Source organism: Schistocerca serialis, chromosome 2 (assembly GCF_023864345.2).
Source record: "Schistocerca serialis cubense isolate TAMUIC-IGC-003099 chromosome 2, iqSchSeri2.2, whole genome shotgun sequence".
Taxonomy (NCBI): domain Eukaryota; kingdom Metazoa; phylum Arthropoda; class Insecta; order Orthoptera; family Acrididae; genus Schistocerca; species Schistocerca serialis.
Window position 1 is genome coordinate 97470575 of NC_064639.1, and position 25231 is coordinate 97495805.

General features: G+C 44.5%; 1 protein-coding gene across 9 annotated transcripts in view; it reads left to right on the plus strand.

Moving 5' to 3' along the window:
* Positions 1–1472: 1472 nt before the first annotated feature.
* The window catches only part of LOC126456778 (zinc finger protein OZF-like), a 181276-nt gene continuing 157517 nt past the window's right edge, over positions 1473–25231 (plus strand). For 3 of the 9 annotated variants that reach the window (XM_050092549.1, XM_050092554.1, XM_050092548.1), the window contains exon 1: positions 1475–1624. The gene's annotated coding sequence lies outside the window, so the exon portion shown is untranslated. Of the gene's footprint in view, positions 1674–1798; positions 2203–25231 lie in introns of those variants that run through there. The other 6 variants (XM_050092553.1, XM_050092552.1, XM_050092555.1 and 3 more) reach the window with 4 other exon arrangements.

The following is a 25231-nucleotide window of genomic DNA, read 5'->3' on the forward strand; positions in this document are numbered from 1 at the left end:
ACAGCAATAGAAATATGTTTGCTCAGCTTCACGGAGTCTACACACATTAGAAGATACCAATCTATACTCAGCAGAAATCAGTTTTAAAATAGACATCTAGTTAATTTCACGATCATGCAAACAGTTTACAAGCAATCACTGCATGCATAGGTTTTACAAGCAACAGAGAAACTTTCTAACACAAAAATTGGCATAGTGCACAGAAAAGTCATAGACTATGTTATAAATTTCAAATAAATGATCGCTTCTTGGTAACACAATTCACTCAATGGATAGTATCAAATGCAAACAATGAAATAAAATTACACATGGCACGCCAGTACCATATGGAACCACACTGTCAGCAAATTGTGTCATACAAATACGTATAATGCAATTAAGAATTACAATCGTGTTTGAAACATGTAGTGCAAGTTATACTCTGCAGGTTCTAAGGAAACGATGAGAAAATGCATTGCATGGCGCCGCGTTTGAGGCAAAGATTTGATAGTGCAACAAGCCACTTCTTTTAACGCTATTTATGTATTTAAATAGCCCCGTTAGTGGTTTCTAACCGACAGTTTCATCGTCAGACGGCTTGTTCGCGTTGAGATATATTTTACATTAACTTTTGTTTTCTCAAATGATGTAATTTCCTTGGGGTAAATCATTGTGCGGTACAACTACAGTTAGATAGACGGCACGACCATCCCAAGGAAATTTTATGATTTGGGAGAACCAAAAGTGGAAGCTAATGTAAAATTACGGCGCTATTTAAATAAATAAATAGTATTGTAAAATGTGACTGGTTACCGTTATATTTTCTGTGTTTTGACTGTGCCGTGAGCTCAGAATGTCAGTTTTCGACAAAATAGCATATTCTACTATATTTTGTTGGTGCCCAGTCTTTTCATCGCAGTACCTTGACCCACAAACTTTTCTTTGCAGTGTCCTTTGAGAAGAAACAGTGCACTGTAAACATAAAAGTTTGAGGGTAATTAGTGAAATCACTGAAGTACACAGTCCTTTTTAAACTGGAATTATTTCTTTAGCTACTGTGGAAGGTGACCGGTGACTTTCCGTTTCTGTTTGTGCATCCGTAGGCGATACAGGTAACCATTTTTACGTTATTATTTATTTCGATAAACAACACGCCAATGGGCACTCACTACCCACAATGTTTTGGCCTCAAACAACGAGTTAAAAAAATTTTAACTCGTTGGCATCAAAGAAATGGTTAAGTCGCTGGTTTCACTTTCCCGACATGTGGGCATCTCTATAGGTCCAAATCTCCTTGCCGGGAGCAGTCTGTAGTGATATCTATCGATTCGTGCCAAGGAGGTTAGAATTTTATAACCTCATGATTCGTGCTACGCCGAAGCTACCATTGACCATTCATATGACGTCATGAATGTTAACCATTCACCGACCCCCATGCCCCGAAAGGCAATTGTTCTGCTCTCCCCACCCTTCTGGTCTAAAGTAAACGCAACTGTGCTTACCTTCTCCGCCCCCACCCATTCGACGCCACGCGCCTCCAAATACGTGTTGTGTTGATAGCAAATATCCACTTATCAGTTTGCCTTTTCCCTGTAACAGCTGTAATACTCCGAGAACAAATAGCTGGTGATGGTTGTACGCATGTGTATGTTTAATTCTTGTGGATAGTGAATTTTTTTATCTGTAGTAAAAGTGTAAGTGTATTCTATTACGTAAATATTTGTGTTGAAATGAGTGATGAAGCAGTTCTTGGTCCATCGCAGGCTCGAGGGAAAAGGTTGTTTATTTGGTAACTACTCGGTACAAAATACATCTTTGGCTGGGGACGAGACGCTGTTTTCGCTCTGCCGTATAGTTAAGTTATGAATCAGGGTTTAACAGTTAACTTCGTCTATATTACACAATAATGCCTGCTCCATTTCATTTTTCCAGTCGTTATTATTCATTAAAGTTGAAAAATTCGTAAGAAGAGAAACCGCGCACTCAGGTTAATAGTTTTGTTGTACACGATGTGTTTGCGTATTTGTTTAGCCTACTTTAAAACGTTAAATATCGTGATATTTCCATAGAGGAATGAATACATGTTCGATTTGTACGTTTGTATACGATAAAGGCCGTTTATGTGCGACGCCCCATCCGCACATCACATCGTCTTAGAGATTATTCAGTCCGTCATTCTTTGCCCATGGATTCTAGCTAATAATCGTCAGCTGAGAGTATAAGGTGCGTCATGCAATTATATTTGTACAGTGAAGAAAACGGGAATACATTTTACTGGCACATATGTGGTTATAACATTTCTTTCTACAATATTACAGCTAAAATTTAATGTGAAATTTAGTACTCATTCGACCGTATAGAAATTTCTCTGTAAGGTATAATTTTAAGCGATTTTTAAATGAGTTTAATTTCCTTTCTTCCCTAACAAAATTGGTTGAGGTAGCATGTTTGAAAACCCATTGGGAGCACCCATTGTTATTTTGAAATTTTCCTAACACTAATAATCCATTTCCTTTTGTTGCGTTTTGTGGAGGTGTTTTATCATTTACTCTACTACCATATCTCTCTCTCTCTCTCTCTCTCTCTCTCTCTCTCTCTCTCTCTCTCTCTCTCTCACACACACACACACACACACACACACACACATACGTGGAGAGAGAGAGAGAGAGAGGACATACAATGTCAAAAGCTTGTCTTTTAGTTTGTCTGGATGGTATTTTTGCTATAGGTATACACCTACTCTTTTATGGATACCTGTCTTTAGCACTTCCCCATATATAATTGAGCATGTCAGATGTGGGAACAAAGGTGCATATTATATTGTCCTGAGAACTTTTATCTTCCGCCCCTTTTGCTGTTTGTGGCATGAGGAAACTCTGGATGCTTGTCATTTTACATATATCTTTGTGCTCTCTCTCTCCTCCCGGTCAGATGTTATCTTCAATAGTTCCTAAAAATTATGTGCTGCTTACTTCTTTAAATGCCTCTCTATTTAATTTAATATTTTCATTGTACATTTCACTCTAGTTTGGAACACTAGTTCATTTGTTTTAGATTGATTTTATAAAAAGATTGTTTTGACTAGATATTTGTTTGCAGCTTCAGTATTCAGGAGTGCATCCCTTACAGGCTCTTCCTTTGTGTCAGCTGCACATATAATTAGTATAGTGTAATGGGCATACATTGTAAGTTTCTGTTTTATACAGAGTGGTTCAGGTGGAATGTCACATAATTTTTGAGGTGATTCTAAGTATAAAAATAAACTGAAAAAGTCGTATGAGCATGTGTACAATTTTTGATCATTTCGGAACTGGATCGGGTTGAAGGCTACACATAGCGATGAATGGATATGATGACAAGTGCAAACATTACTTACCTAAATGCTGTGTAGGCACTGTGATGGTCAGAATAATTGTGGGACAGATGACTGATCCATCCTGCAAGAGCTGTGGGGATTCTCCAACAGATGGCAGGACTGTGATGTCACACTGAACCAACAGCCGCAAGTGTATCCAATTTGCAATCAGTGGTTTGATCAGTGAGCAGTCATTAGACCATGTGCTTGTCACACTTTAGTGTTGTTTAATTGGGCAAGTGCATTGTGTCTGCGAATACCAACATGCCACATACAGGTACATGGAAGTGCCCGTACGGTTATGAAAGAATACCAGAGATGTTTCCCTGATCGACAAACCCCTATGCCATGGTATTTCCCAGGGTTTTTCAAACATAATATGAATCCAGAACACTACCCCATGGACACGTAATATCAGAATGTGAAGCCATCCAGTCAGATGGGGAAAGAGAAGACATTATTGCAATGGTGCAATTGCGTCCCACCACCAGTACACGGTGCATTAGCCATCAGCTCGATATTCCACAGGTGCGAGTGTGGCATGTTACTTTCTCAGGGCTTCTATCCGTTCCATTTGCAGGCTGTGCATCATCTGTATCCAAGTGGCCCGGTTAGCAGACAAAATTGTTTGTGAATGGTTGACTGTGCACAGAAACGTCATGGCATAGTCCAGATCAATTCAGGCACGCTGGGGACAAGTCTTACCTTCATAGTCTCAGATGTTATTGAATTTAGAGTATGTTAAAATGAAGGATTAAGTAAGGAACATGTATTTTTTTGTTTTCTTAAAACAAAAAAAATCTGCCCGACAAGATACAGCCCTCCAAAAATAACTCTGCGCATACCATTTTGAAGATGCAAATTTTAGAAAAAATTTTAAAACAGTTATAGATATTTTATTGGTTTTTTTCTTCTTTTATTTGAAAGATAATTGCTTTATTATTACAAAGAAATCCTCCATTTGTACTTATCTGTTAAAGTTGTTTTACTGTAGTGTTCTTAATTTTTTATAATTTATGGTAAAAACAATTTTTTTTTCAAAAATACCAATCCATAAAATTTTGATTTTCTTTCTGCTGATTAGTACCATTTAGTTCTACATTCCCTGAAAAGGAGAGCTTCCACTTTTAGAGTGAACTGGTTTTATAAACTCTTGAAATTTTTGCCATACATAAAACTTGTTTTATTACGACATTATCACATAACAGGCTCATAGAAATCAAAACCTAGCCTTATTTAACATAACTTTAGTTTTGAAAGATGAATAAGATACTCATTTTTCAAGCATTTTAATGTTGTTGTGGTCTTCAGTCCAGAGACTGGTTTGATACAGCTCTCCATGCTACCCTATCCTGTGCAAGCTTCTTCATCTTCCAGTACCTACTGCAACCTACTTCCTTCTGACTCTGCTTAGTGTATTCATCTCTTGGTCTCCCTCTATGATTTTTACCCTCCACACCGCCCTCCAATATTAAATTGGTGATCCCTTGGTGCCTCAGAACATGTCCTACCAACTGATCCCTTCTTCTAGTCAAGTTGTGCCACAAACTCCTCTTCTCTCCAATTCTATTCAGTACCTCCTCCGTTATGTGATCTGCCCATCTAATCTTCAGCATTCTTCTGTAGCACCACATTTCGAAAGCTTCTGTTCTCTTCTTGTCCAAACTATTTATCATCCATGTTTCACTTCCATACTGGCTACAATCCATACAAATACTTTCAGAAACCACTTCTGTCACTTAAATCTATATTCGATGTTAACAAATTTCTCCTCTTCAGAAACGCTTTCCTTGCCATTGCCAGTCTACATTTTATATCCTCTCTACTTCGATCAGTTATTTTGCTCCTCAAATAGCCAAACTCCTTTACTACTTTAAGTGTCTCATTTCCTAATCTAATTCCCTCAGCATTGCCCAACTTAGTTTGACTAGATTCCATTATCCTTGTTTTGCTTTTGTTGATGGTCATCATATATCCTCCTTTCAAGACACTGTCCATTCCGTTCAGCTGCTCTTCCAGGTCCTTTGCTGTCTCTGACAGAATAACAATGTCATCGGTGACCCTCAAAGTTTTTATTTCTTCTCCATGGATTTTAATACCTACTCTGAATTTTTCTTTTGTTTCTTTTACTGCATGCTCAATATACAGTTTGAATAACATTGGGGAGAGGCTACAACATTGTCTCACTCCCTTCTGAACCACTGCCTCCCTTTCATGCCCCTCGACTCATAACTGCCATCTGGTTTCTGTACAAATTGTAAATAGCCTTTTGCTCCCTGTATTTTACCCCTGCCACCTTCATAATTTGAAAGAGAGTATTCCAGTCAACATTGTCAAAAGCTTTCTCTAAGTCTACAAATGCTAGAAATGTAGGTTTGCCTTTCCTTAATCTTTCTTCTACGACAAGTCGTAGGGTCAGCATTGCCTCACGTGTTCCAATATTTATACGGAATCCAGACTGATCTTCACCGAGGTCGGCTTCTACCGGTTTTTCCATTCTACTGTAAAGAATTTGCGTTAGTATTTTGCAGCCGTGACTTATTAAACTGATAGTTCGGTAATTTTCACATCTGTCAACACCTGTTATCTTTGGGATTGGAATTATTATATTCTTCATGCAGTCTGAGGGTATTTCGCCTGTCTCATATATCTTGCTCACCAGATGCATTTTAAATGGCTCCAAAATGTATGTGACAGCTCCAAAGACTTAAAGATTTCAATTTATACGACTTCTGTGCACTCTGTTGTGTACTGAAGTTAGCCAGCTGATGAACTAAAAATGTGTTCCAGTGCTTCATTTTCTTCCTTTGATATAGAGTAATGCCTTCCTGTTGAACCGATTTTCAGAAAAATCACAGTGAAGCACTAAACACGGTTCTTCAGCCTGTACACACCCTTTCACTTCTGCAATGTATTGTTGTTGCAATTTCTTCAGGTGCTGCTGTGTTACTGCTTTCACTGACCATTTACCAAGTTCATCAATGAAACTGTCAAAGGCAACAGTTTTCTTACATTAGTTTATTTTCCTCCCAAGTCGCCTATGTAATTTCTACAGAGTTACATGCTACGTCTTTCAGGCCAAGTGTCTGTAAAGACAGTCCTCCCTCTCCAGGGCAGTTACCACATTCTTGAAACAAACAAGTCTCTCGCTTTATGTCACAGACTACTAATGACTTCACACGCCCAACCAAGGTGTCGTATGTCACATGCTCCAGTATGTTCTTCAAAATTCGCACAGCACACACATTAACAGACATATCTAGGTGAGTTTGTAATTACCCACTTAGGTCGTAGTGCATAAAATTTTGATCTTCCAATATGTGAAGTTGTATAGTTGCTTATATAAATTGCAAAAGTTTCTTTAATACGGCAAGTCATGTACACTGAAGTTAGCCAGCTGATGAACTAAAAATGTGTTCCAGTGCTTCATTTCCTTCCTTTGATATAGAGTAATGCCTTCCTGTTGAACCAGTTTCAGAAAAATCTCAGTGAAGCACTAAACACAGTTCTTCAGCCTGTACACACCATTTCACTTCTGCAAGTCATGTACACCTTCCCTTTCACAACTTTTAGACTTTCAGCTGTTACAGTTGTAGTGTCTCGTTTGTTGGCGCTCTGGTGAGAACAGTCCCATTTATCTTTCAGATAAAATGACTGCATTATGTGAACTTGAGCTGCTTGTACAGGATGACCATAATAGGGATCTGGTCTTCCAAAGACTCCTTTTACAGACCTCACATTCCTTATTTTGTCTACCATATACATTGATACTGATGGAACATGGTTCAAAATTGTTTTCTTTAAAATGTCTCTGGAATAATACTTAAAACCTGTGCACCTTTTTCAGATACTACCATTGTTCTGCACAGCTGTGACTCCTGCAATGGCGGAGCGTGCGAACACACTCGTTCGAGATGATCGACGGATCACCATCAAACAACTCAGTGCTCAACTTGACATCTCTGTTGGTAGTGCTGTCAAAACATTTAGAATACAAAAAGTCATCACTGGAAACACCTTCAATTTGAAACAGAGTTTTCAAATGGAACATTTATTCCCAATCTGAACAAAGTCTGTTTTTTTGTTTGTCTTATATATCATTATTTTATGGATATGCAAACAGTCAGCACACTTCACTCTCCTGTGGGCCCATTTAGGAAACATTTCAAACAGTCCTTTTCATAAGACACACTGCAACTGTGTCAACTGGCAAACTCCTAGCGAAAACACAGAACTCACTGGATGGTTTCAGATTTCTCAGAAGCCTCTTCGGTAAACAAATTAGCACAGAACAACTACAATACAGACACCTGCAACGAACAATCATGACAAAGAAACTGACAAGAAACTACGAGGGCAGTTCAATAAATAATGCAACACATTTTTTTTCTCGGCCAATTTTGGTTGAAAAAACCGGAAATTCCTTGTGGAATATTTTCAAACATTCCCGCTTCGTCTCGTATAGTTTCATTGACTTCCGACAGATGGCAGCGCTGTACGGAGCTGTTAAAATGGCGTCTGCAACGGATGTGCGTTGCAAACAACGGGCAGTGATCGAGTTTCTTTTGGCGGAAAACCAGGGCATCTCAGATATTCATAGGCGCTTGCAGAATGTCTACGGTGATCTGGCAGTGGACAAAAGCACGGTGAGTCGTTAGGCAAAGCGTGTGTCATCATCGCCGCAAGGTCAAGCGAGACTGTCTGATCTCCCGCGTGCGGACCGGCCGTGCACAGCTGTGACTCCTGCAATGGCGGAGCGTGCGAACACACTCGTTCGAGATGATCGACGGATCACCATCAAACAACTCAGTGCTCAACTTGACATCTCTGTTGGTAGTGCTGTCACAATTGTTCACCAGTTGGGATATTCAAAGGTTTGTTCCCGCTGGGTCCCTCGTTGTCTAACCGAACACCATAAAGAGCAAAGGAGAACCATCTGTGCGGAATTGCTTGCTCGTCATGTGGCTGAGGGTTACAATTTCTTGTCAAAGATTGTTACAGGCGATGAAACATGGGTTCATCACTTCGAACCTGAAACAAAACGGCAATCAATGGAGTGGCGCCACACCCACTCCCCTACTAAGAAAAAGTTTAAAGCCATACCCTCAGCCAGTAAAGTCATGGTTACAGTCTTCTGGTACGCTGAAGGGGTTATTCTGTTCGATGTCCTTCCCCATGGTCAAACGATCAACTCTGAAGTGTATTGTGCTACTCTTCAGAAATTGAAGAAACAACTTCAGCGTGTTCGTAGGCACAAAAATCTGAACGAACTTCTCCTTCTTCATGACAACGCAAGACCTCACACAAGTCTTCGCACCCGAGAGGAGCTCACAAAACTTCAGTGCCCCCCAGGGGATCCACAACTCTTTTGTGGATACGTGCGTAGCGAGCACGGGGCCCCGAGCTAATGTGGCCTTCCTTCCTTTCCGGGCTGCATACCTTCCCTTTCCGCATTCTTCCCCATCCCCTGTCTTCGCCCCCCCCCCCCCCCCCCCGCCCCCCCCTCCTCACCTCTGGCTCTTTCCTTCACTTTCTCCCCCTCTGGGAGTATGGTTTGCGCCTACGTCCGGAGACGGACGCTTGTAAATGTACCGCATTCTTCTTCTTCCTTGCTTGTATGTCTTCTTCCTTCCTTTGTCCTTCTCTTTTCCTTACCTCTTCTCTTTACCCTTTTCTCCGCTGCGGCGTTTGAGACCCCCCCTCTTCTTTCCTTTCCCTTTCTCTTTCTTCCTCCCTGTGCGTGTCTGAAGGCCGACCCACGCACTTCCATGCGTAGCCGGTGACGGGGTAACGCGTAATTCCCCGCCCCGGGTAGACAGGTAGGACACGTACGTACCCCCTGGTAACGGCCAGGCCCAGGGAGGGGTGATTACCCGAGCTGATACCTTCCGAAAGTGCCGATTGGTCCCTCCGTCCGTTTGTCGGGAGGTGTGACCTGAGGTGTGAACAATCACCTAAGGCGGGAGTGCCCTCAGAGAGGGCCCCCACAAGGGAGGAGCGCGCCATCGGAGACGCCGGTAATCATGGGGGATTCTTCCGCAATGGTTTCCCCACCTTCCACTTTGTCTGCTCACAAACGTAAGTTCACTGAGTCTCAGCCACAGTCAGTTCTTCCATCATTGCCACAGTTCCTTGTTGTTTCTCGGTCTGACGAAGGTCACGACTTCTCCACGGTCAACCCTTTCATTATTCAGAAAGGTGTTGACGCAATTGCAGGTCCTGTAAAGTCTTGTTCCAGATTACGGAATGGCACCCTGTTGTTAGAAACAGTCAGTGCCCTCCAGGCACAAAAATTGCTGCGTACCTCACTACTACACACCTTCCCTGTCCGGGTGGAACCGCACCGTACTTTAAATTCCTCGTGTGGAGTCGTTTATACACGCTCCCTCGATGGCTTGTCTGACGAAGAAATTCAGCACTACCTGTCTGACCAGGGCGTAACGGCTGTTCGTAGGGCTATGAAGAGGGTTGACACAAACATCATTCCAACCCGCACTGTCTTCTTGACATTTGACAGAGTTCAACTCCCATCAAAGATCAAGGCAGGCTATGAGATAATTTCCGTTCGCCCTTACGTCCCAAACCCTACGCGTTGCTATCGGTGTCAGCGGTTCAATCAAACCAGCCAGTCCTGTTCCAATCCGGCCAAATGTGTTACGTGTGGCAGGGATGCCCATGAGGGTGCTTGTCCACCTCCATCCCCTCGCTGCATCAATTGTATGGGTGACCACGCTGCTTCCTCTCGAGATTGTCCCATTTTCAAGGACGAAAAGCTCATCCAGGAGATCAGAGTAAAGGAAAAGGTGTCGACCTTTGCTGCTCGAAAATTATTCGCCAGTCGACAGCCCACCGTGCCTCAGAAAGGAAAATACAGCACTGTCCTTGCTTCTCCTCGGCCAACAAAGGAGGCGGCCACGCAGACTTGCGACCTCACTTTTAGTGCCACGGTCGTCAGATCGGCCAGTGCAAAGATCGCCCGTTCAACCTCCCCGCTTTCGCCTGCCCAGTCTATGGCTCACCCTTCGTCGGGTTCTGCTAAATCTCGAGCCCACAAGTCAGACATGAAGTCTTCGAAAATAGAGCATACTCGTGAAGAGTTTTTACGTACCGCAACTTCACAACCATCGGTTCCTCCTTCATCTAAACATCATACTTCCAAGAAGGCTACAAAGAAACCCAGTTCCTCTCCTTCTCCGCCAAGGCGTGTCCCATCTACAGCACCACCTGGCGGAAATCGCCCTCGGCCGTCCTCTGTGTCGCCGAGGCGCACTGCTGGTGGCCGGTCAACCGGCCGATCGCTGGTGGCAGGAGCTGCTCCTGACCAACCTATGGATCAGGATCTTCTGCCTTCGGCTGAATGCCATTCCATGCTGTCGGTCGCAAGCTCTGAGCAGTCGTTGAGTTGACAGCGACCTTGGTCACAGTCCTCAATTTTCTGTTCACCCTATGTCCATTATCCACTGGAATATCCGCGGCATTCGAGCCAATCATGATGAATTGTCGATCCTCTTACGATCCTACTCGCCGGTCATCTTCTGTCTTCAGGAAACAAAGCTGCGTCCCCATGACCGCTTTGTTCTCCCTCATTTTCAGTCCGTCCGATATGACCTCCCCTCTGTTGAAGGCACCCCAGCACATGGAGGACTCATGATTCTTCTCCATGAAACTCTCCATTATCACCCAATCCCCTTAAACAGTTCCTTCCAAGCTGTCGCCGTCCGTCTTTCTCTTTCTGGATACACGTTCTCTCTTTGTACTGTATACATTCCATCGTCCACACCAATGGCACGAGCTGATCTCCTTCATCTTCTTGGTCAGCTTCCACCCCCCTATTTGCTGGTTGGGGACTTCAATGCCCACCACCCGCTTTGGGGATCTCCACATCCTTGTCCACGTGGCTCCCTATTGCTAGACGTCTTCCACCAAGCGGATCTAGTTTGCCTCAACACTGGGGCCCCCACATTTTTGTCTGCCTCCACGACACATTTATCTCATTTGGACCTTGCGGTCGGTACTGTTCCGCTAGCTCAGCGCTTCGAATGGTTCGCCCTTGATGATACACACTCGAGTGACCACTTTCCATGTGTCCTTAGACTGCAGCCTCAACTGCCATATATGCGCCCGCGACGCTGGAAGTTTGCCCAAGCCGATTGGACACTTTTTTCGTCTCTAGCGACATTCGATGACCGTCGCTTTCCCAGCGTCGACGATGTCACACATATTACCACTGTTATTCTTACAGCTGCGGAACATTCAATACCACGCACCTCCGAATTGCCCCGGCGCCCCCCAGTTCCTTGGTGGAATGAGGCATGCCGTGACACAATACGTGAGCGGCGACGTGCTCTTCGCATTTTCCGTCACCATCCTACTTTGGCCAACTGTATCCGCTATAAGCAGCTCCGTGCGCGATGCCGTCGCGTCATCCGCGATAGCAAGAAGGCAAGCTGGAAATTCTTTATTAGCTCATTTAACACCTTCACTCCCTCCTCGGAAGTTTGGAGTCGGCTTCGACGGTTCTCAGGCGCGCCTAGTTTCTCCCCGGTCTCTGGGCTCACTGTCGCGCATGATACCTTAGTGGACCCCGTCGCAATTTCTAACTCATTGGGTCAGCACTTTGCTGAGATTTCGAGCTCTTCCAATTACCCGCCAGCATTTCTCCCGAAGAAACGTGCAGCGGAAGTGCGACATCTTGCTTTCTCCTCTCAAAATCACGAAAACTACAATACTGTTTTCTCCATGCGGGAACTCCAACATGCCCTCTCTTCTTCTCGCTCCTCCGCCCCAGGACCGGATGGTATCCATGTCCAAATGTTGCTGCATTTATCCACCCATAGTCTGCGTTTCCTCCTTCGCCTTTATAATCGAATTTGGACCGACAGTACTTTTCCCAGACAATGGCGGGAAGCTATCGTCGTTCCCGTTCCGAAACCTGGAAAGGACAAACATCTCCCCTCTAGCTATCGCCCCATTTCTCTCACGAGTAGTGTCTGTAAGGTTTTAGAGCGTATGGTGAATTACCGTTTAGCCTGGTGGCTGGAATCCCGCAGTCTTTTAACACCTGCCCAATGCGGATTCCGAAAGCATCGTTCTGCAGTTGACCATCTTGTTGCTCTCTCCACTTATATCATGAACAATTTTCTCCGGAAATGCCAAACGGTAGCAATATTTTTTGATCTGGAGAGAGCATACGATACCTGTTGGAGGACAGGCATCCTCCGCACACTGTTCTCTTGGGGCTTTCGAGGCCGGCTGCCACTTTTTCTTCGCGAATTTATGGCAGAGCGCACATTTAGGGTGCGGGTGAACACTACTCTCTCCCGTACTTTCTCCCAAGAAAACGGGGTACCCCAGGGCTCCGTGCTAAGTGTTGTACTTTTTGCCATCGCCATAAATCGAATTATGGATTGTCTCCTTCCTGATGTCTCGGGCTCCCTCTTTGTGGACGATTTTGCGATCTACTACAGCTCTCAACGGACAAGCCTTATTGAACGACGTCTTCAAGGATGTCTCGATCGCCTCCACTCGTGGAGCATCGAAACCGGCTTCCGTTTCTCACCCAGTAAGACCGTTTGTGTTAATTTTTGGCGACGTAAGGAGTTTCTTTCGCCCTCCTTACATCTAGGTCCTGTCAACCTTCCGTTTTCCGACGTCGCTAAATTCTTGGGTCTTATGTTTGACAGAAAACTGTGCTGGTCCTCCCACGTTTCCTATCTTTCGGCTCGCTGTCTGCGTTCCCTTAACACCCTCCGTGTCCTGAATGGTACCTCCTGGGGGGCGGACCGAGTGGTCCTTCTCCGCCTCTATCGCGCCTTAGTGCGCTCGAAATTGGATTATGGAAGCATAGTCTACTCCTCTGCTCGGCCGTCTATTCTTCGGTGTCTCGACTCTATCCACCACCGTGGATTACGTTTAGTGTCTGGAGCTTTTTACACCAGCCCTGTGGAAAGCCTTTATGCTGAGACTGCTGAACCTCCGCTGTCCAATCGGCGGGCAGTCCTTCTGAGTCGTTATGCTAGCCATCTGTCTTCCATGCCTGCTAATCCAGCCCATGACCTTTTTTTCGACGCCTCCTTTGATGTAGGGTATGCAGGCCGCTCCTCCTCCCTACTACCCCCGGGAGTCCGCTTCCGTCAACTGCTCCATTCTCTTTCCTTCCGCTTTCCTAAAACCTTCTTGACAACTTGGGGTACAGCACCGCCTTGGCTCCGTCCCCGGATCTGCTTGCTCCGTGACCTATGTCAATTTCCCAAGGATGGTACCCCTACACTTGTTTACCGTCGGGCATTTGCTGATCTATGTGCACAAATGACTGACGCCACATTTATTTACACCGACGGCTCGAAAACATCGTTAGGTGTAGGGAGTGCCTATATTGTTGGCGACACCCCAAATCACTTTCGGCTTCCCGACCAGTGTTCGGTTTATACTGCGGAGCTTTACGCTGTTCTCCAGGCTGTCCACTACGTCCGCCGCCATCAGCGGATACAGTACGTAATCTGCTCAGATTCTCTCAGCTCTCTCCTCAGTCTCCAAGCTCTTTACCCTGTGCACCCTCTGGTCCACCGGATTCAGGACTGTCTGCGCTTGCTCCACCTGGGGGGCGTCTCGGTGGCGTTCCTCTGGCTCCCGGGACACGCTGCTATCTGTGGGAATGAGGCGGCCGATATAGCGGCCAAGGCTGCAGTCTCTCTTCCTCGGCCAGCTATTCAGTCGCTTCCCATTACCGATCTACGGAGCGGTTTATGTCGCCAAGTTGCTCATTTATGGCATGCGCATTGGTCAACACTTCCCCATAATAAATTGCGGGAAGTGAAAGCCCTTCCTTGCGCATGGACCTCTTCCTCCCGAACGCGTCGTCGGGAGGAGGTAATTTTAGCTAGACTCCGGATAGGGCACTGTCTTTTTAGCCATCGACATCTTTTAAGCGGCGATCCTCCCCCACTCTGTCCCCACTGCTCTCAGCTGTGGACGGTCAGACACCTTTTAATTGAATGCCCCTATTTTAATCAGTTACGCTCCCGTCTACAGCTATCGCCTGATCTATCGTCGATTTTAGCAGATGACACGCGCTCAGCCGACCGCGTTCTCCAGTTTATTAGTGACAGTGAAATGACTTCAGTTATTTGAAGCTTTTTTTGGGGACAACCAACCCCTTTCTGTAGTGGATTTTTAAGCATTCCTTCTGCTTTTAGTTTCTCAAATTTTATGACTTTGTTCCCATTGCAGCTGGTTTTAAATTTCGGTTTTTTCCTGTTTCCTAAGTCACGGGCTGGGCGCTAATGACCATAGAAGTTTTGCGCCCTAAAACCACAAACAGAAAAAAAAAAAAAACAACTTTAGTGGACTGTTCTTCCTCATGCACCCTACAGCCCCGATCTCGCACCGTCGGATTTCCATATGTTTGGCCCAATGAAGGACGCAATCCGTGGGAGGCACTACGCGGATGATGAAGAAGTTATTGATGCAGTACGACGTTGGCTCCGACATCGACCAGTGGAATGGTATCGTGCAGGCATACAGGCCCTCATTTCAAGGTGGCGTAAGGCCGTAACATTGAATGGAGATTACGTTGAAAAATAGTGTTGTGTAGCTAAAAGATTGGGGAATAACCTGGTGTATTTCAATGCTGAATAAAACAACCCCTGTTTCAGAAAAAAAATGTGTTGCATTACTTATTGAACTGCCCTCGTACATCAAACTGTAAGAAATATCTGCAACAATGAAAGTGAAAAGAAATAACTGCAACAAAGAAAGTAATAAGAAATAACTGCAACAAAGACAATAGAAGTAAACATTGTAACAAAGAAATTAATAAGAAACAACTTCAGTAAAGACATACATTAGCTTTGAAAGTTAAAAACAAAAAAAAAAAAAAACAAAAAAAAAAAAAAAAAAATGATGATATTTTAAAATAAAACCTGTCGGACTTAGAAGTGAAAGCTCTCCATTACAGAGAATATAGTGCCACATGGTACTAATCAACAGAAAAAGAAGTAACTTTTCTGGATTGGGATTTTTGAAAAAAAAAATTTTTTTCTCTAAATTATAAAAAAAATTCAAATGGTGACAGTAATAGAACTTTGACAGATAAGTCCAAACGGAGGATACCATTGTAACCATAAAACAATTCTCTTTCAGATAAAAAAGCTCTAACAAAATATTTAGAACTGTTACACAGATACAGCATTTTAAAATTTTTTCCAAAAAGCGAACCTTCAAAATGGTGTTCACAGTGTCATCTTTGGAGGCCTGCATCTCGGGGCAGGAATTTTTTTGGAGAAAACAAAAAAAAAATGTGTTTCTTGCTTACTCCTGAATTTTAACATATGCTAAATTCAATATTATCAGAGACTATGAAGGTAACTCCCCCCCCCTGCCTCTGAAGCGATACGGATTATGCCTCTGTTGTGACTCGCCGATCTTTCAAAGTGCTGCAGCGCAGTTAAGTTACGCGCGTCCTTTACATGCGGCGCTGTCTGCCAGCCATGCAGCAGCAGCACCACCTAAGCGGCCAGCCAGCGACTGCTAGACTTGGACTCAGTTATGATTTGACTGTTAAAGTGTGCACATGTCTTACTCTGTTTACTTGATCTATGACTTTCATCTATTACGTCTTCCTAGAAATATATTTGTTCAACTTGAAGTTATTACAGTTGGCGATGAGGTAGTGATTTTTCTTTTCCATCGTTGACCCACATGTTTCCATGGCTACTTTAAAGCAACTATTGCAAGGTCTCATAAAACAGCTAACGCTTCTCACAAATTTGATTCGTGATTTCGTCGTGGCATCAAATGCGGGGCATCTCTCATCGTTGTCTCTACCTACTTTTCCTCCTTACGACGAGACGGCGGAATACTGGTCTGATTACGAAAAATGTCTTCGATAGCACTTCTTGGAATTTCATGTCGCGGACGAACAAACATGTAAGTCTCTGTTCCTTTCAAAGATTTCACCTCAAATGTATCGGTTGTTGTCGCAATTGGCTCCTTTGAAAGATCCTGCGTCTTTGTCCTTTGCTGAAATGTGCTCCCATCTGTCCATCTGTTTTCAAAAGCAAACGCCTCTCGTGTTGCCTTTTATCGTTGTCAAAAACAACCGAATCAATCCTATCGCACTTGGGCTGCTGAACTTCATGGCCTCAGTAGAAAGTGTCAATTTGTTACTGAAGTTCACAAAGAATCCTATGCATATTCCGTGGTATGGGATGCTATTATCCGATCGGCGCCCGATAAAGAAGTTAGGCAACGTGCCCTTCAGTTGGCAAATCCGACTCTAGATGAAGTCCTATCCATCGCTCAGTCTTTTGAAATTTCTCGCGACGCTGGAGCGCAAATAGAGGCATGGGGCGACGTCGGTGAAATACAACCTCTGTGCGATGTTGACAAAGCGTGTGGCATGTCCCCGCCGGCCGACGTGGCTGCAGTACGCTCCCAAGTGCAGCCTCGGCCTAACCATAAACAAACCTCTAAGAAACTGCAGCAAAACCCACGGCAACTTCCTTCATGTCCGCGGTGTTTTACGAAACATTCACGTGAAGATTGTTCACAATGTTGGGCCGTGTGTCACAAATGCAAAAAAAAAGGGTCATGTGTCATCCGTTTGCAAATCCGACCGCATACATGATGTTCATGAACATGACGCTGATTCTGATTCTGTGTTGTCTGTCAATTGTACTTCTTCCCTTTCAGGGAAGTTATTCCTCAGTGTCCAAATACTTGGTCGAGATGTTCACATGCAGGTGGATACTGGTTCTGCTACCACTATCATCAGTTCTCAGGCGTATCTTCAGTTGGGTCCTCCAATCCTGTCACCTGTCACTAGGCAATTATGGACTTAAAATAAACAGAAGATTTCTCTCTTGGGACAATTTGATGCTGAGGTATCTTACAAATCTGTCGTTCACACTGTTCCCTTATTTGTGGTCGACCATAGTAATGTGGAGAATCTTTTTGGTTTCGATGCCTTTCACGTTTTTGGGTTCTCCGTAGATGACTCTGTCAATATCATCTCTTATGCTATTCCTTATGCTCAATTGGATTCCTTGTCGCCAACATTTTCATCCCTCTTTTCTCCTGGGTTAGGCCGTGCAAACAACTTTGAAGCTCATATCATGCTCAAACCCACTGCTCGGCCTAAGTTTTTTCGGGCTCGGCCCATTCCTGTGGCCCTTCGTGATCAGGTCAAACAGGAGCTGGATCGTCTCACTGCTTCAGGGGTCTGCTTCCTGTCACTTCCAGTGTGGTCCTCTCCTGTCGTTGCTAAGCCAAATGGTGATATTCGTCTCTGTGGCGATTTCAAAGTCACTATTAATGCTCAATGCCTTATCGACACTTACCCTATGCATCGACCTGAAGAATCGTTCACTAAACTTGGTGGAGGCCAGTAATTTTCTAAACTTGACCTGTCAGAAGCTTATCATCAACTTCCTCTCGACGCTGCTTCCTGGCAGTTTCTGGTCCTTAACACGCCTTTCGGCCTCTATCAATACCAACAATTGCCATTCGGGGTTGCCAGCACCCCTGCTCTCTCTGCGATTCTTGGAACAATTATTGTCCCTGGGTGTATAAATTATCAGGTCGACATTGTTGTCACTGGCTCCACCACTGACGAACATCTTTAAAATCTCCGCACACTTTTTCATGTCTTACAGACTGCTGGTCTTAAGTGTAATCTTAAGAAATCAAAATTTTTTCAGGCATCTATCACGTACTTTGGGTTTCAACTCTCTCGGGATGGTATTTGTCCGCTTCAGCAAACTGTCGCTGCAATCGATGCCCTTTCTTGCCCTACATCTGTTAAGGCACTGCAGGCCTTCTTGGGGAAAATAGCATACTGTCACAAGTTTTTACCATCTGCTGCTTCGGTGGCTCAGCCGTTGCATCGCCTGTTGCATAAAAACGTGCCTTTTCACTGGTCCGCTTCATGCGATGCAGCTTTCCAGAAATTGAAGACTATGAAACTTCCTGGCAGATTAAAACTGTGTGCCGAACCGAGACTCGAACTTGGGACCTTTGCCTTTCGCGGGCAAGTGCTCTACCAACTGAGCTACCCAAGCACGACTCACGCCCCGTCCTCACAGCTTTACTTCCGCCAGTACCTCGCCTCCTACATTCCAAACTTTACAAAAGCTCTCCTGCGAATCTTGCGGAGACATGGCTTAGCAACAGCCTGGGGGATGTTTCCAGAATGAGATTTTCACTCTGCTGCAGAGTGTGCGCTGATATGAAACTTCCTGGCAGATTAAAACTGTGTGCCAGACCGAGACTCGAACTCGGGACCTTTGCCTTTCGCGGGCAAGTGCTCTACCAACTGAGCACCCAAGCACGACTCACGCCCCATCGTCAGAGCTTTACTTCCGCCAGTACCTCGCCTCCTAGCTTCCAAACTTTCTGGAAATATCCCCCAGGCTGTGGCTAAGCCATGTCTCCGCAATATCTTTTCTTTCAGGAATGCTAGTTCTGCGAGGTTCGCAGGAGAGCTTCTGTGAAATTTGGAACGTAGGAGGCGAGGTACTGGCGGAAGTAAAGCTGTGAGGACTGGGCGTGAGTTGTGCTTGGGTAGCTCAGTTGGTAGAGCACTTGCTCACGAAAGGCGAAGGTCCCGAGTTCGAGTCAGGTCCGACACAGAGTTTTAATCTGCCAGGAAGTTTCATATCAGCGCACACTCTGCTGCAGAGTGAAAATCTCATTGAAGACTGTGCTGAAACAGGCCCTGTGCCTGGCTACTTATCGACCTGGCCAACATCTTGTTCTTGCCACAGTCGCCTCTCAATATGGGGTTGGTGCAGTCCTTGCGCACCATTTTTCTGACGGTTCTGAACAACCCATTGCTTATGCCTCCAAAATGCTCACGGATGCCCAACAAAAGTATTCTCAAATTGAAAAAGAAGCTTTGGCCATTATTTATGCTCTTCATAAGTTTCGTGTTTTTCTCTATGGATCTAAATTTCATCTTGTTATGGATCACAAACCACTTGTTTCCTTGTTTCATCCATCAACGTCACTTCCCGACAAGGCTGCACACCGCCTCCAGCGTTGGGCTCTTTACTTGTCTTGTTTCAATTATGAGATTCATTTCTGGCCGACGGCTCAACATGCAAATGCTGATGCACTGTCTCGCCTTCCCATGGGTCCTGATCTGGCATTCGATTGGGACGAACTTTTGTGTTTCCACCTGGATGTTGCCGGGCAGCGGGTTGTGGACAAGTTCCCCATCGCCGGGGACCGGCTGGCGGCTGCTACAGGTTCTGACCCTACCCTCTCCCGGGTTTTACGCTGTATTCAGAAGGGTTGGCCAGATCATCTGTCCGCTAAGACTTCTGACCCATTGCGGAACTACTACGCTTTGCATTACCGCCTCACGGCTAGGGATGGTGTTATCCTCCTTTCCACCGACAATGCTTCGTCGCATGTTGTGGTACCTGCGTTTTTGCGTGCTTCGGTCTTGCGCGTCCTTCACCAAGGGCTCTGGGCTGTGTCTCGAACAAAATACCTGGTGCGCCGTCATGTGTACTGGCCCGGCATCGACTCTGAAATCGCACACATGGTCGCTGCCTGCAGCCCTTGTGTGTCACAGGCCGCCGCTCCGAAGTCATCTTTGTCACCGTGGCCTTCGCCTGAGAAGCCCTGGGAGCGTATTCATGCTGACTTCACGGGACCTTTTTTAGGTACTTATTGGCTTCTCGTTATTGACGCCTACTCTAACTTTCCTTTCATTGTCCGTTGCACGTCGCCTACCACCGTGGCAACCACCAATGCTCTATCTCGCACTTTCTCTTTGGAAGGTCTTCCCTCTACTCTTGTTACTGATAATGGTCCGCAATTTGCCTCTTCCAATTTTGCGGATTTCTTTGCCCGTCACGGTGTCATGCATGTCATGGCCCCTCCATTCCATCCACAGTAAAACGTTGAGGCTGAACATTTAAGGCTCAGATGAGGAAACTCCTGACTTCTTCTGCTGATGATGCGCTTCTCCAATTTCTGGCTTTTTACCGTTTCACCTCCATGGGTGACCACATCCCGGCTGAGCTCTTACATGGCTGACATCCCCGCATGCTACTTCATCTTTTGCGGCCTTCCACCTCACGGCCACGGGTGCCTTCGCTTGGCCGGTTCACCACTGATGACCTTGTATGGGTATGGGGATATGGCAGGGGCCAAAATGGAATCCTGACCGCATCTTACGACACCGTGGCCAACGCCTGTATGAAATCCAGACAGACACGGGTGTTGCAGTGTGTCATTCGGACCAGCTTCGACCTTGTGTGCCGGCAACGCCTGTTCTGGATGTTACTACACCACCTTCAGCTCTACCTGATGCTTGGGATACTGGAATCTCTTGTTACTCACAACGCAGTCCTCTCACCATCATATCAGTGCCAGCACAAGAACTGACGCCACCAGGAGAAGTGCCCATGCAGGAATCAGATGACCATCATCTGTCGGAGCAAGTCTACTCGCCTCCTTCTCCTATGGATGCGGACACATCGCCCATGTCTCCTGTTATAACAGCTGGACTTGCCGCAATGGGCAGATTGGTGCACGGAGCCCCAGCAGATTCAGCCCCCACGTCTTCTGCTATCTCGACCCGTTATCATCGGGGACACTTCCGTCCGTACGGGAAGCCTCCTCCTCGAGACTTTACGGCCAGTCAAACAACACCTATGGACATTAGCAATCTACAGGCCACCTCCATCGAGACCTGTGCAGAAAATTCAAAAGGGGGGAAAAGTGTTGTGACTCGCTGATCTTTCAAAGTGCCACCGCGCAGTTACTCGCGTCCTCTACATGCGGCACTGTCTGCCAGCCGTGCCGTAGCAGCGCCACCTAAGCGGCCAGCCAGTGGCTGCTAGACTTGGACTCAGTTATGATTTAACTGTTAAAGTGTACACACGTCTTACTCTGTTTACTTGATCTGTGACTTTCATGTATTGTGTCGTCCTTGAAATATATTTGTTCAACTTGAAGTTATTGCAGCCTCATGCAGTATGCTTAATTTACAAATGATGGTACATTTACACACAGTGGTTTCGTGAATACCTGCAGTTCTCATAGATGGCTGATGGAGAATCCACATGACACTAGGGGAACGACATTCCAAATTAGGTTCTCAGTGAATGTCTGGTGTTGTATGATTTATGACCTGGTAATGGGGGCCTGTGTATGTGCCAAATCACATGACAGCCACAGCATATGCACATTTCCTGGTAGATGATCTACCTGCTCTTTTGGGAGATGTTGCAGAGCAATGACAGCAAATGTACCTGCAACGTGATGCTTCACTGATTCATTGTACCACAAAAGTATCCCAGTATATGACTAACACATTTCCTCAGTGGTGGATTGGCTGTAGCAGACCCATTAACTGGACTGCCAGATCACCTGATGTAACCCCATTAGACTTCTATTATGAGGCTAGGCAAAGGGTGATCCTTATACTGTGAAGGCGGATACACATTAAGAAATTGTCGCTCACATCACTGACGCTGTTGCCTACAGTAAAGCTCGCCAAGATGATGATCAGCATGCAACACAACACCCCCTCCAGTGTGTTGACAAGTGCATTGTGAGGGGACTTTTTGAATGCCTCTTGTAGGGTGGATCAGTCATCTGTCTCATGATGGAAAATAAACACACCCTGCACACTGAATCACCAGTGATTCGTTAAGGTGCACTACAGAAGGGTCGATATAACTTTGTGAATGACCCTTTAGTTGCTTCTGGTGACGTAGTGGGGTAAATAGATTGCGGACTCTCCTGCTTGACCTTCAGTTTGCAGATCTACAATGGAGTGAAGTGCCTGACCACAATCCAGGGACTGGCCTTTCTTCACATGTCTACTGTTCACCCTCTTAACTCCTAATCAGTGATGCTGCATACATACAGAAAAGTAACATACAGACAGACAGATCACTCTAAACTGTGCCAGAGAAACTAAGAATCACAAAAGCTCTCACAGGGTTGATAATAACTCAAGTAAATTATTAAACTGAAGTTCTTCACACATATGCAACATATTCAGTTTTATATACAACACATCACTATCACAAGGAATATTACCAGACAAACTGAAATATGCTGTTGTTGGATCCCTTTACAATAAAAATAGGGTGAAGTTCTGTATTCTGCCCTAGATGCCCAATCCAGCTCGACTGGCTACTGTGTCATCCTCAGCCAGTGATATCATTGAATTCGGTATGAAAGAGATGTGGTCAGCACTCTGGTTGCCCAGTTGTTATCAGGTTTCTTGACCTTGGAAGGACCACTAGTCACTTACGTAGCTCCTCAGTTGGTCTCACAAGACTGAGTGCACCCCGTACCATTCCTTATACGAACTTGGGTCCTCTGCGTGGCAGTCAGTTGTGCTGGCCACTCAGTTATGGAGGCAGATTTACAATAAAAGTAGTAAGACAGACATTAACATATACTGACTGGTCTCACTGCTAACTTTCTTTTTGGAGGTACTGGAAATGATTGTGTGTTTAAGAACCATAACTCAACTCTCTCAAAATAAGATCTTTAGCTGTTCACAGTTTGGATTTCAAGAGCATCTCTTGCGATATTATTATTGTGTAGTGTGATTTGTGAATCGAAGAATGGGTTGTTTGTATTTTCTATGACATTCCAAAAACATTTGATTGTGCAGTGCACGGTACTCTTGTAGAGAAGCTGAAATAATACTGTATTAGAGACCTTATTGATAACTGGTTTCTATCATATCTAACTAAAAGGATGCAGAGAGTTGCATTTTGGAGCCCAAGGAGTGTACACAATGAAACATCAACTTCAGAGAGGGGAATAATCATTGTAGGCATACCACAGAGATCAATATTGGGTCAGCTCTTGTTCTGATAATGCAAAAATGATCTGCCATCATATATTCAAGAAGCAGAAATCTTTCTCATTGCTGATATAAGTATTGTAATCAAGCCTAATGTTGGAACTGCAACACTTCAACATGCAAGTAAAATGTTCTTGTAAATTGATAACTGGTTCTCTGAAAATGGATTCCTCAGAGCTTAGATGAAACACTGCACATGCAATTCAGTACTGCACAAGAGCAGACTGCATTACTATAAATAAGGCATGAGGGTTATAACTTAACATACCTGCTGATTGGATGTGGGTAAGAGATGGTTCACAGAGAGAGTACTATTCATAAAAAGCCTGTCCATGTTGCCCAAAATGAAAACGTGTCTCTTTTCATTGCGAAGAATTAGTCGTTCTTCAATTTAAGTAGAAGACACTTAATCCATCTTCAGCAACTGCAATTGTATTTGTTGAAAAGAATCAGCAACCAGTTGCACAAATGAAATTTAGTTTCTCGTTGCAGGTACCTAGTGCCCTTCTTCAGAACCCAATCTTCTAAAGAAGGGTGCCATGTGCCTGGAACCAGTAAAGAAATAAAAATTTCTTTTGTGCAGTTAAGTGAAAGGGTTGCTATAAAAGGATAACGGTTCAGACTATTTACTTTGTTTATTCAGTTTGTATTATACATACTTCCTAACAACAGACTCAGACATGCTGTTTAGCATTTAATTTTGTTCCACTTTTAGAATGAAATTTGCCATGCTGTATTGCCTTTTCAAATGAAACTAACACACTTTAAAAAGTTCATGGCAACAAAAATGACTGTACAAATAACATGGATGCTGCTGGCTAAAGATGACAATACATCCACCTTCTGCTAATAAGCTGAATAATCGCTCACTGTTAACATAGCTAGCTAATGGATGCTGCTGACTAAAGATGACAATACATCCACCCTCTGCTAATAAGATGATTAATCGCTCACTGTTGGCTTACTTTTTGATGGAAAACTTCCAAACCCATATTTCATCATCATCATCAGCAAATTGTTAATATTTTTGGTGCAACTCATCATTTTAATGTCTATAAAAACATCTGATCTGTACACAGGCAACAGTATATATGGCAAGGATAAACAGAATGGCACAACAATGTATAAGGTGTGATCAGTGTTCAAGTTTACTGACTTGTGAGATATCAAGAAATAGGTATAAGTATATATTTGTGTACATGTTGTCAAATAGAAAGAAATATGGTAAGTGTAGTCAGTTTACATCGTAAATTAAGACAAGGTAGGTTTTGATCAGGATGCTGAAAGAAAACAGGAATGCTAGTTCTGCGAGGTTCGCAGGAGAGCTTCTGTGAAGTTTGGAACGTAGGAGGCGAGGTACTGGCGGAAGTAAAGCTGTGCCCTCAGACTGACATTTCTCTTTGCCACACAACACTTCAAACCACTGGCACATGCAGTGACAGATGAGTATAACAGCAGATTCTAATATCTGCTTACAAGTGAGATCGCTTGGGCTAGTGCACATGCTCTGCCTATTGCTGCAGCCATTCCACTGTGACTTGGCGTGTCACCTCCTTGTGATAGCTGGTGCTTATGGAGGTCAGCTGTGCGGGCAGTTCACAACACACACTGCAGGGTTTGAGGCAGGTCTGTAGCATGAACTAAACACTGACATTACAGTATGTCCTCAGAAAATTCCAGCCTGTGTCTTACAATAAAGTGGCTTCTGTTGTCACTGATAACTCATTTTTGAGTACATATGTTTATGAAGTTGCCCTTTTCTATTCATTCATCTGTCTTACTGCCTAGGGTCTTATCCAATAATACAAATTTACATATTTCAAGAAAAGCTCAATAGTTAAAAGAATTGTGTTGCTCCTACATTGAACAGGGGGGAGGGGGCAGGGGGGGGGGGGACTTGTCTCAGTATTTCTGAGATTTTCTTGGGTCCAAAATATTCATAGATAAAGTGTGTGTACACTGTGACTTCACCTATAGCATGTTCAGATATGCACAATTTGCACTCTACTTCGACTGAGTTCATTCTTCTGTACAATACCCCTCATGCTCTTTTC